Source organism: Perissodus microlepis, chromosome 10 (assembly GCF_051167445.1).
Source record: "Perissodus microlepis isolate ML-2025 ecotype Zambia chromosome 10, ASM5116744v1, whole genome shotgun sequence".
Classification (NCBI taxonomy): domain Eukaryota; kingdom Metazoa; phylum Chordata; class Actinopteri; order Cichliformes; family Cichlidae; genus Perissodus; species Perissodus microlepis.
In genome coordinates, this window is record NC_140470.1 from 4,866,083 (window position 1) to 4,879,490 (window position 13,408).

General features: G+C 37.7%; 1 protein-coding gene across 2 annotated transcripts in view; it reads left to right on the plus strand.

Moving 5' to 3' along the window:
• pknox2 (pbx/knotted 1 homeobox 2) overlaps nucleotides 1-13,408 on the plus strand; it is a 105,575-nt gene that overhangs the window by 608 nt on the left and 91,559 nt on the right. The window lies entirely within an intron of this gene.

A 13,408-nucleotide genomic window follows, 5' to 3' on the forward strand; every position in this document is an offset into this window, starting at 1 on the left:
GTCAAAAAGCTTCGGAACGCCTCATCCCAATCTAATTAATCGCAAATTAACACTTCATTTTACGGCGTGTCTGTAACGTGCAAAAGGCGTGTTGTGTTGTAATGTAATGCAATTTTCTTGATGTTGAAGTTTCGTTGTTGCGCTGTTAAAAAGGCTTTTATTTTGACTGACCGAGTTAGGTGAGGTGTAAATGGGGGGTGTCATGTTGCACACTTGTAATTTGATGTAATTCACTGAATTTTATTATTATTTTTCTTAATGCTCCTGAGTTTTGCGTGTGTAATTATTTTGGTTTGCAGGAAAAATAGATGTTTGCATGTTTTTCAATCTCAAACTGAAAAAAGAGAACTGTAGTTACCTTTAAAATTACATTATTTTGCTGATGACTTACAAAAGTACCCAAGCTTTTCAGTGAAATTAGTGTAGCAGCAGTATTTTAAAGTAAAACAAAAAACAAACAATATATAAAGCTAAAATATTACATGTAGTAATTTAAGTTGCCCTCATATGGGGGCATGTTTGACTTTTTATTTTCTCAATCAATGTTTGACTGAAGTGAGCTCTAAAGTTTACACTCAGCCTACCCAGCCCTGCAAAAACCTCCCTAGTCTGAACACTGGCCCTCTTTGTGTGCCGCTCACCACTTTCTATTTCAGATGACTTGTTTATTCCACAATTGCTTGAATGACGGTTTTGCTCACCGTAGATGTTTGACTGGCACAAAACACTGTCTGCGAGACAGCTAGTTTTCAGCACTGCTAGCCTGTATGATTTGACTTAAATCCTTGAGTTAGAGAGGCCCAGATTTGCTGGTCATTTGCTCTGTCTTAGTAGTTTTTTCGAGTCAAATTCAGCCAACTCCTGTGTTCCTTTGGGCAGTATTTCATATAGGTAGGCGCAGATTTGATAAACACATTTGACTTAAAAACAGAAACGCTTTTCTTGATATAAAATTAAAACTGACAACTGACACAGTTGTTGTCTCTCAGTGGTAAAATGCTCTGGCTATACAAAGCTAACTGAGGGCCTAATAACTAAGGCCATAGTGTGAACATCAAGAGTACATTAGCTTAATTAAATATGCCTGAACCATTTGTTTACTAATCATCTGCTTCCCTGAGAAATCACGATGGCAATTTGGACCACTTTAGGTCCCTTTGTCAGACACATTCACCAGGTGCAAAATGCTGAGCATGAAATCCCACGAGGGGCTAAATTTGCACCCACTGTGAAAGTAAACACTTTGTAAGATACTGCTGTTGTTCTGTGAATTGCTGTTGAAAGAGCAAGAGAAGCCCTTTTACCTTGTACACCGTTCAAATCACCCTTTGTCAGTAGATGATTTACCTGCGAATGGATCGAGACGGCGTACACAAATACGCAAGCACACGAGTTGATACGCATCACTACCAGTCACCCTCAGAGATGTTTGTTCTTTGTTGTTATGTACCCCACGCAGCTCTACATATTGTCAAAAGGCGGTAATGCCAATTTAGTTTATCCACCAAACCCTGCTGAGATCTTAATTGATGATTTGTGTCATTGGACAAGCAGCCCAGGGGCACATTTAGGGCTGCACAATACTCTGGCACCATTTGCATATTCCCATTCTTACTATATGGGTAAATTACATGATGAGATGTGATGCTGTGCATTCCTACAGCTTTTTGGGGGATAATCACTAATAAAGTGAGTCAGTCACACTAAATGAAGGAAGTAAACAGAGCGAGGAGAGCATATGTTACAAACCAATTTAAGCATTTATGTATGGCCATAAAGCAATTGAGGAAATTAAACCATGAGCGAATGTCTTGTCATTTTCTTCGCCTTTGCTGCTAATTCCTCCCTGCATGGTGCCAGTGGAATCATTTTTGGAGACAGTCTTTTTCCTTTCTTTCTCTTTTTTTCACAGGGTTTCTTGTAAGACTAATAGGGCTTACTTTGCAGGAGTCTTTTTTTCTAGCAATCAGATTGTGAAATATCTAATTTGTTGTTTTTTTTGAGGGCCCGGATTTTTAAAATCAGGCTGGAAAAACAGCGGATGTTTTGAATTATTCATAGGGTTTTAGTCTGCTGGGTATCCTCAGCGAAGTGAATATAGCTCCTGTTCTGGCCCATGAGCAAAGTGATGTAGTCTAGTTTTCTCATGTTCGATAGCGCGGCAGTTCTTCAGACAATTGTGTTGCGCTGCATGTTTTGGTCCTGTCTGGGCCCTCGTAGGTCATGCCCACTAAGCCTGCTTGATCCCTATTGCTCTCAGGAGGAGGCAGAGACCTTTTTATATCGTCAGATAGCACAGGTTAAGGACAGCCCTTGCATGCTTACCCATGCTCATTCCGCAGCCAGTGCTGTGCTGGCACGGCTCTAAGTAAGCCACCGGGGAGTGGGCTTCGGAGAGAGATGGATTGGCTTGATTTATGCTTCAAGAGGAACAGCAGGCAAATTTAGCGATTCTCCATATACTGTCAACATTACAGACTTTGTTTCTGGAAAGACATAAACAAACTATAATGAATAGGCATGTTGATTAGAACTGTAATTTAATTTAAAAAGGGAATCAGGCAGTAACGGCATACAGTACTGCTGAAATGTATTTTAATATAAACGCTCAACAATGAAAAGAGTGTGAGGCAGAAAAAGCGATTAAAACATTTTACTTTAATAACAATAAATAACTGATGTAGTCTGAATAGTGGTATATAACCCCATGGTAATCAATAACATTTTGACTGGTATTTATATGTAATTTAACATTTTTGCCCCATAATTGCATCTGAGAACAATTATGTTTATTTTCATTTTTATTAAAATACCAAACAACAGTACATTTAGCTGGTTCCTCCCCAGTGCCAGTTGGTGATCGGTATAACAACAGACATCCTCTTAGTGCCTTAGCAATGAGTGTTTCCAGATGTATGTCTTGTAGAATTTACAAATAACTATGCAAAAGCAAACATTAAGGAAGCATTTTTAAGATAAAGTTAGTGAGAAAATATGAATTAATATATATTTGATACCATTTACACTTCATAGTCACTTTTTTAAGACTTTTACTTACGAGTCTTGATGTAAAACAGTATTCCTAATGACTATTTAAATGCATAGATTGTTTTGCTTCGTTTATTTTTTTAAAATATGAACTAAAAGTGATTCCATTGCACATGAGCATGTGGAGGATTACATACTTGTCTACACGACACAGGCTACTCTTTTTTTCTTGTGTTGTTTTACTCCACAAAATGTTATTACAATGTTCTCTCAGTATAGCACTGCTCATCTACAGCTGGAAAAAAGTAAGAAAAATCCATGTCTGCCTCCAGACTGCTATTCACTGAATTATAGTGTGTAGCACATTCAGTTTACCCTGCAGATCGTTCTTAAACTTTTAGAAATACTCTTCTTCACATAACAATCACAGATGTGTGCTTGAACAGTGAACACGACAGCATGGAAGGAGTCAAATAAGGGCTTTAGTCATTAGATAATGATTTTAGCATCAGTTCTCTGATTGCATTCCTTTTTTCAGACAGAGGAAATGAAAGCCCAGCAGGGACACATTCCCTAAAATGAGTCAAAGTTGTGGCTTAGAATGGAAAGTCCAATACAGCTTAGTTTTTCCACCAGCAGCAGGATGCATGTGCATTGTTTACTGGGGGGTGAAAAGTATTTCAAAGATTCTTCAGAAACAGGCTGCGGCCTCTCTCTCATGTCCTCAGTATTCAGTAGTGTTAATATCAGCTGCTTTTGATGTCATTATTTTTGCAGTGAAAACAATTAAAACATAATATTTTTAGACATTGGTGCTTACTATTCAAAGATCAAGCGTGCAATCAAATTAGCTACAGCACATTATATATTCTGCATTTGAAGACCTTTAGCAAGACTCTGAACCTCATTGTGCCTTTGCTTCTTATCTCTGGTGGAATGTAGATAATCCGAATAAATGAGTAGAGCTTCTCACAGAGAAATATGAATCCTGCCAGCAAATCCTGAATTTATTATATTTCAGAGTCCTGGTAACAGCTGAGCTGGGTGAGGTTCAAAATATTTGATTTGAATTCAACAGTAGATCACAGCAGAGTAAATCCGACCAAGTACTATGTGGCTGCATATTGAGAATGAATACATGAATAAATGCATTGGCCAAAATGCTGTTGCCACTTTTGAGAATTTCACACACTGCAATATTCTATAAAACATATTTAAGTTTCCTCAGAACTGTTACTTATTTTGATAAAGCCATCTTCACACCATGCACTGATACAGAGGCAGGAGCTTCAATTAGCTTTATGCAACTATATTGATGTTGCTTCAAAAATTGCTGTTTTTATTGAAACTCCAGCGTCTTTTTACTGCAGGTACAGCTCCAGCTGGTTTTCGGCACTGCAGTGCAGTTGCCATTAAGAAAAGCGTTGTCTCCTCTATGTGATGCAGATCTGCTTTTATTAGTTTTACAACCAGGTACACAAGAATTCAGGCTGTTTCTGTGAGCACTAAGCTATCTCAAATCACTGTTGTTGTTGTTGTTGTTGTTTTTTTTTTTTGTTTTTTTTTTTACAGCTAAATTAATATACAGATGAAATAAACAACAACACATTGAGATACAAGGCAATAGGCAAGAAGATGAGGAAATTAGCCTTTTTGAAATGGTGGTTGATGATCTTTAGATATCAGCTTCCTTTGATTATTGGCACAGCAGCTCATTGAAGTCTGCTGCGCTGTGAATAGAAATACACCAACGCTAAAGCTGTGACCTCCAAATGGCTATTTACTGGAGTACACTTCCATTTTCCACAGTCCTCTCCAAAGATATTATTCAAGTGTGTTGCTCTTTCTGCCACTCATCTGAATGTTTCAGCCTACTGCACTCTAGGACACCATTGATCTGAAGGACAATATTTTTACTCAGTCTATAGCTGTTCCTTTATTCTTGGCATTAGAGTTGAACAAAAGCAGTCGTCTCGTCAAATCCATTTGTATACCTTGCTGTTAATCTCTATGAGGTCTTTGAAGGCACCCGGGGAAATTCTTGTTAATGCACAAGTTGTTAGTTAAAACTGTGACTTATCAGCAGACTAGTAAGACTAGTAAAGACATTATGCAGTGGCAAGGACACAATGATTTGTCCCAGTGCTTTTTAGTAATCGTTCTTATTAGCTGCAAATGACTTCCTTTACATAGTCCAGTACCCTGCTATAAAAGTGCCATGATTTTATGACAGTACAGGCTTGAGTCTAGGCGCATTTCATTTTCCACAGGAAGGCTATATCTGTCACAGTGTTTCATAAGACTTGTCACTCCTAAAATGTGAAAGGAGCACTACACTCTTTGATTCCTGTATTATATTTCACTAAACATCAGCCATCTTGGATGTCGAACTGCTGCTAAATTTCAGCAGCTTTTTCATCCAAAGGGATGCTAATGGTAAAGTATAAATAACATTTTATATATATAACTACACGGTAACCTAACAAAATGGCCAGTCCCCTAGCAACTACATTCATAAAATGCATTATGTTAAATTATTAACTATTAACTATATACATATGAGTGAAATACTGCATTCTGTCATCAACACTATACATGCTAATATTGACTGGTTTTGTAGACAGACATGTCTGATATAGGTGTTCTGTCATTCATATATTTTTTTCTATTCCAAGATTGCAGTGATTCATCCAGTAACTTGAATAATTCGACTATTAAAAAAAATCCTCTATGAAAATTCTTTGCTTCATACTTTGTTTAATCCAAGGCTCTGTAGCATTTAGTTGTCACCACGGAAATTGTTGTTTCTTATTAAAAACTTTACTAGAAACAGTCAGCAGGAGTCCGTTATCAAACCACATCTTTAGCAAGCTCCAAATAAATACGATATTTAAATTAGCTTGCTGAAGGCCGACTACAGGCGTCATGCTTTCTATTGTAGTGATACCAGCAGCAAGCTGGGGTGTACTAAACCATATTTAAGGCTTTTACATCATTTTTTTCATATTTAAAGTAAACAAAAATATCTTAAAATATAAAATTAAAAGTGGTTTTTCACAGGCTGATAAAAATGTACCTGTGCCAGTAATACTCTGAGCCTGTGACCTATTATTGTTAGGGTGGACACAGAATTGTTATTAAGATTAATCATCAGAGCCTCTGTTTTCAGTAAAACACACACACACACACGAACATCAAAAAGATGCAACATAGAACTCTGTTTGCCTCGTACTAATGTAAGAAAGCTCTCCAAGGAGAAAGAGCAAAGGCAGTTTTATTTTATGCCTTAGTTTAGATTTCATGTAGACCTTATTTTCTTTGACATTACCGCACTTAAGATCATTTATTTATTTTTGCATTTAAGAAAATTAACAGCTTACATAAAGACAATGAAAAGCTTTAGTTTTTTGACAGATGTTGTTTGCAGATAAACTATTAAAAACCTTAAAATTTTTAAAATGGAAACCGCTGAGAACATATCCGATTACTCGATTCACCTATGGAATAATCAACAGAATATTCAGTTGCTAAAATAATAATAATAAGATAATAATAAGCTGCAGCCCAACTGTTATCTGTCTTCAACAACCAAAAAACAAACAAACAAAAAAACCCCACAAAACCAAGTTTCCATCTCATCGGTCAATTCACCATTTTTTCCCCACCAGCATCAGACCATATTTCAAATAAAACTTGTTTCCATCCTCTGCTCTTGTGCTTCTTTTTTCCAAGTCTAACAATAGCCGACTGTAACGTCCTGTAATTGGTGAAAGGCTGAAACATCAAAAGAAAAATAATAAATCATGGATCAGTTTGATTTGGGAGCCACCAACATTTGACCATGATCCACTTCTCAGTCCACTGAGGTCTCACACTTCATTTTTGGTTGATATCAACGTGGAAATTCTCAAATTCGGGACTAAACAAGTTGGGTGTGAAAATAATTAACTGAGTCTTATTAGTCAGAGTGTTAGATATGTAGGAAATGTGTAGATGTAAAAACCTGTCTCACTTTAAAAAAAGACCAAGTATTTGTCTTTTAACTTACCCTCACTTAGCCTCAATTCTGATGCATTGGGATAATTCTTTAGCGTTCAGCTTTCAACATGGAAAACAATAAAAACCTACAAAAGTCTGGGTTAGGTGGGGCGGTGGATGACATAAATACACACCCTCTAAAGAGAAGAAAACAGCCAGACAGGAGTTCTCCTGGGAAACTCTTCTGTTCTCCTGGTTTTGCACTTTTGTTTTTAACTCCACATTCTTTCTTTTTCTGTTTGGTTGGGTTTAGGCACCAAAATAGCTTTTTCGGTTATAGAAGGAAAGACCACAGTTTGAATAAAAGTACATAGTTTTACAATGCTAAACACACATTACTGCATTAAGCACTTCCTTGATTACCACTGTCCAGTGACAATGACAAAACATGAGTTTTCAGCTCATAAGTGTAATCTCCTTTCCATGATAAAATATTCATTTTGGTGGTTATGTTTTGGAGAAAAACATGCAGATTAGAAAGATCGGGTTTTTGCGAACTTATCAAAGAGTCCAAGAATAACTTGGAAAGGACAAGTCTATTTATTAATGTGGAAACCTGCATCTTTCCTAATCTTAACCAGCGCTTTTGGGACCTAAACCCCACCACACTTGGGAACCAATATGATAGATCTAGTGTCAAATTGTCCTGTACACACCCCAAGCATTTACAACAGCCTTATTCTAAAATTACATATTGAAAACATGTTGGTGAACTTATTCCTGGCAGTATATTGAAAATGATGTCTAAGAGATGATCAATGATTTAGTGAAGTCAACCAAGAACAGTCTATTCATACTCCTGTTGAACTTTAACTTAAGGCAGCAGTTAAAACTGGCTTTATGGTCCATACGTCTTTCTTGTTTTATTTGGACCAGAGAATGTCCTGTTTTTAGAGAGCTGAAGTAATCTTCTTTTTCACTGCAAGCTTGTAATAACATGGATTAATGCCCCTAAAAAATATCCATCAAAAAATCCATGAAAATGTTTTCCAAACATCAGCTGTTCATATGAAATGCATGATATGCAGTAGCTTCCGTCTTAGCCGTATCCATCGTCCTTGCTTTCTCCTTTCCTCACTTCATTGCATTTAGAACATTATGACTTTGCTGAGTGTGTAAGGAAACATGAGCACCACTGACATTAACCTCCAGTTTAAAGTGACAGAGCACACAGAGAGCCAGTCCCTTTGTTCAGACCTGTGTGTAGTTGAAACAGGGCGGGATCGACACTGATGGAAATGGAAATTGAGCTGATTTGAAAAACCTGTCGAAACTGATGCAGTATTGTTTTTAAAAGCTGTCTTCTGGATGGTTCTGGACTCGTGTTTGGCCTGAAGCTTGGACTCTGCAAATAATTATGAGTCATCTACAGGAGTCCACAGGAGACTTGGTCCGGGACACGGTTGACGGTTGATGAGTGTGACCATGACGTGTGCACTTCTGAGTCACTTTAAGTTGGATTTTAGTTTGAGGTCAGAGACAATAGTCCTCCTTTACGTAGCACAAAATTTGCATTAGCACCTGTTTTTTTCCTCTCTCTCTCTCTCTCTCTCTTTTTTTCTTTCTCTCTTCTCTTTTGCCCCCATTTAATTATCGTTCCCGTATCTCCTTATTTTGGCCTGCAGCAGTGACTCAGTCAAGTTTGCTTCTCATTTAAAGACATTACGAGCAACCGTAAAACATTTCTTTCTCTGTCTGTGTGAGCATGCCGACACATTAATCCACATTCAGCACCGTTTCCAGGCTGCCACATTCCGTTACATAAAAGTTTAATTCATAAGAAGATTTGAGCCAAAACAGTCACAGAGAAACAAAATTACTGCTGAGTCTCTGTTTCCTGTGATTTGTGGTGGCAGGCACATAATTTGTCAAAGAAAGCTGCGCTGTGTTAAGTGTGTTTGTACAGTGGTGCAGGCTAACCGCATGCCAGCTCTGATTTTAGAAGTGGTAATATTTAATGACTCTACAACACCCGTCTGATTTGTGAGTACTTGACTCTGAGCACCACTCCTTCCTTTTGGTGTCCTTTCTGATTTGCTACTGCCGATGAAAACCAAGACATTTAGTTGCTTTGCCTTTCAAGTCGTAATGTAAACATGTCAGATTTATGGAGTTTGCTGGGGGGGGTGAGCGCGTGCAATTATAACAGAAACATCACTGTAAGTGGATATATCAGCAGCTGAAGCAAATTCTGGTCTACTGCAGTTTTACTTTTTCATTTTGGTCAATGAAATGCCTGCTAAAAAATAAGACTTTAAATCACAAAAATATCCCTTAAACATTATCTGGGAGTGTAGACATGATTTCACATGTTAATTGCAGTACTAAGTAAAAAAAAAAAGAAAAAACAGACCGAACCCCCTTTTTCTCTACCGAGACTTCTTTCCACTACAAAGAATAATTACTTTTCCCAACTCCCGTGCCATAATTGGTTACTACTCTTTTATCTTATCTATGTGCGCATAATTATCACAGTCATCATATTAGATTATTTCATGCATAATAAATGAACTCAAACTGTGTGGGTAATTAGCATGTTAGGATATGTGCCACGATAAGAGGTTCGCTCTCTCAAAGAGGCTATTGTTCAAGACATTCCTGAAAAGTGAGAAATGCAGAAAGAACTGAAATATTGGAAGATCACTCTATAAAGTGTCTATTTATTTTCTCTGTGTGTGTTTGCACTCACATTTCGGGTACATTTCTCATAAGAAGTAATGTTATCTTGGACTCCAGGTTTCACACAGAGAGTAGTTAATATGCGTAAGATGCAAAAAGACATGGCAGGAAAATGGAGACTACTGTAAATGCTTGACTTTGGCAGCAGTCTGCTGTATAGATCTTGTTCAGTCCAAAGGACAGATGTGCAGCACTTCAGTCAAGCTTTCAGTAAGTAGGTTATAGTGTGCTGTTAATATAATAGGCATTTAATATTTCTTAAACTTCTTGACATTTTCAGAATATTTGTAGGTTGTCTTCAAACAAGCTTCCATTATAATACAACATTACTTATCCTGCCTTTTACAAATAAATGAAAGTCAGTCAAAGGCTAATTAAAAAATAACGTTGTGATACAGCTGTTAGTCATGAACAACAGCAACTCTTTCAATTGAAATAAGTAAACCTGCTGCTGGATGCATCCTAGTTTAATGCTGCCCGCTTGGAAACAGTTCAGCTATTATTTAATGAGGGGAGCCAATCAGGACGGCAGTTTGAATTGCCTATAAAGACACTGGGATTTGTGAAAATGCAATAGCTACAAATTTTACTACTCAATTAAAGCCCAATTTTCAAAAAGTGTTATTAAAATGCAGTGCCTGTTACGTAAATAAACAGGGGGAAAAAAACATGAACTTAAAATACAGTTGATGTCACTACTCTGCAGAGAAACCATCATCGAGCCTAAATTTAGACTGTTTCGTTTACGGTATTAAAATAGTTTTATGTATTTAAACGCAGGAAATATGCAGCTACATTAATTGAAAAAGTTTAATGTGTCAGTATGTGCTCATAAATCAGTATTTCAAGGATACTTTCAGGTACATACTTTGTCCTGCAATATTTTTGGCACTGACACCTGTCTAAAAGTGCCTAAAAACTGTAATACACTGTAATAAGGAGTTATATTTTGCCATAGCAAAAATAAAAAGCCATATCCATATTGTGCCCAGTGGCTTTATTTGACCCCTCCCCTCCCCCGATAACAAAAATCCCAAAAAGAAGAAGAAAGGCAAACAAAAAAATCCTGAAAGTTTCAGAGTTTGTACAATTAAAATCAGCGTGTCTTCTGCTATCAGATATAATTAACTCTGTAATAAAATGTTGTGTGTGCATGTGTCGGGCTGTGGGTGTGGGTGGTACAACATGCAATGTTTCCAATACCTAGCTGAGAAAAATTTTCCCACCTATTTTCCACGTAGACATTCATAAAACCCACACTATTATACATTATTATATTTCTAAATGAAAACAACATTAGAATCTGACAAACTCCACTGAGATCAATCCAGACAGAGAAGTTTTCAGCCTAAGAGGTGAAAAAGCACCTCAGAGGAGTTCATAGGAAAGAGCACTTTAATTACCAGCGACTAAAAAAAAATTGAGTAAAAGAATGAAAAATGACACATAGTCACGCACCCACACAGCTCTCCCACGCACTATGTGACTTCATAAAGGTTCATCTCCAAAGAGTGATGATGGTTTTGTGCTAAAAGTGAGTTATAAACAGCTGTGGAACTGGCGGGTGGGTAAAGTCTGGAGACGGTACAGAGTCAAGTGTGTTTCTGTATGTCTGGGCTCGAGTCTGGGAGAGGAAAGAAAGCTATCCAGATCCCCCTCCCCCTGGCTGCTCTCATCTGGTCAAGGTCTCCATACCGCTCTGCTGTATCTATGCCTGGATCCCTGCTGGCACTGCCTTGGCATTGCTGTAATGTTAGTGTGGTGTAAATGGGAATTTGAAATCTGATAGTGCTGATTGTGGATGAAATTTGTTTTTTTAGTTTAAAGAGCTTTTCAGAGGGGATAAGTAATTTGGACAGCCTCACTGAAATCATCAGTGTTTCATTAGTACTCTGTGCTCACACCTAAAGATTACTGTATGTGACATTGTTTTTAAATGTGATTAGTACCACACATCTGAACTTTAACACTGGTCTTGTACCCGGACTGTAAGGGGATTCTCCAAATGGTTCAAATGGAGACCGTGTCTCAGTCTTTATCTTTTTAGAACAAGTTCAGCAACAACAGTCTCATAGATTCATAAGGCTCCTGTTAAGTGATTTATCATTTGGATTTGGTGGCACAGAAGTTTTTAAAAATGTCTCTCTGGCCTGGTTGGGGAAGCATTAAGTAGCCAGAGCAAGTCCTGTAGTTTATCCAAGATGTATGAAAACCCAACCATTCTGGTTGGTAGCAATAACTGAGTTAATGCCTCCAATAATGAGCCTTTAGCTCTAAGAACTGAAGCCTACAGTATGCCTCTTTCAACTCGCCTTTATGTCTAAAACAATAATTGCACAGATTCAGACCACACCACTGCTAATCCAATTGGCCTCATTATGGAAGACTTTTTTCTAGATTGCAATCTTTCCTCTGAAATAAAGTTTCTTTGTTAGGAAAAAGCCTTTTAGATATGTTTTTCTGCAATAGGTCAATCATTTCTGTTCCATGTTATTACCTGTTATATAGTAACAACAAAAACAGTCTTACCAAGATGTTCCTTATGTTGTAAGGGACAGACCCTACAGTGATACAGAGAAAACTACCAAAATCTAGACAAGCCCTTATGAGCAAGAACTTAGTGACAGTGGAAAGGAAAAAAAACTTCCCTTTTTTAAACAGGAAGAAACCTTCAGCAGCACCAGGCTCAGAGAGGGGCAGCCATCTGCTGCAACTGGTTGGGAATTAGGACAGGGGACATGACAAAAGACATACTAGAGACAGAGATTACTAATAATGAATGATTAAATAAAGTATAAAAACACAGTGAAAACAAACAAGTGAAGAAGAAACACTCATGGGAAGCCTCTGGCAGCCTAGGGTTACCTGATCCAGCCCTAACTATAAGCTTTTTCAACAAGGAAGGTTTTAAGGCTAATCTTAAAAGTAGCAAGGGTGTCTGTCTCCCAAATCCAAACGGGGAGCTGTTTTGACAGAATAGGGGCCTAAAAACTGAAAGCTCTGCCTCCCATTCTACCTTTGTAAATAAATATCCTAGGAGCCGTAGACAAGCCAGCAGTCTAAGTGTGAAGTGCTTTATTGGAGTGATATGGTACTGTAAGGTCCTTAAGATAAGACGGTGGCTGATTATTCAATACCTTGTATGGGAGGAGTAGGAGCTGAAATTAGATTCTGAAATGAACAGGGAAGAGAACCCAGTATTAGAGAAAAATGCTCCCTCTTAAAGCATTTGGATCAACTGAAGGTTTTCCATCAGAGAACTCATGTTGGAAATGATATATTCACCAAAGGATAGAGTTTGGAATATTTAAAATTCTTTCATGTTGCAAAATTCATCTTCAAGTTTACTCACTCCTCATTCCCATTTGGAAATTGACAGCTAAGGTTGCTTTGCAATATCATCTTGAAGTCTATTTATGCCCACTGTTAAGGCACAGGAAGCCTCTGCAGAACGATAGGTGTCGCCACTTAGACAATACTGCCATATAAGTGATGTTATAGGAAGAGAAAAACTCAAAACTGTAAGCAAAGAGTTTGCCAAGTGTTTTTTTGTTGTTGTTGTTGCAAAGTCTTGTGGCGCAACACGCCAGGTTACAAAACTCAAGAGCTACACAACTGGCCAAGGTGACATGATGTGACATCAAAACTGGCATGTGACACCTGGGACACTGGGCTTGCATACAAACAGAATAAAATCATGTGG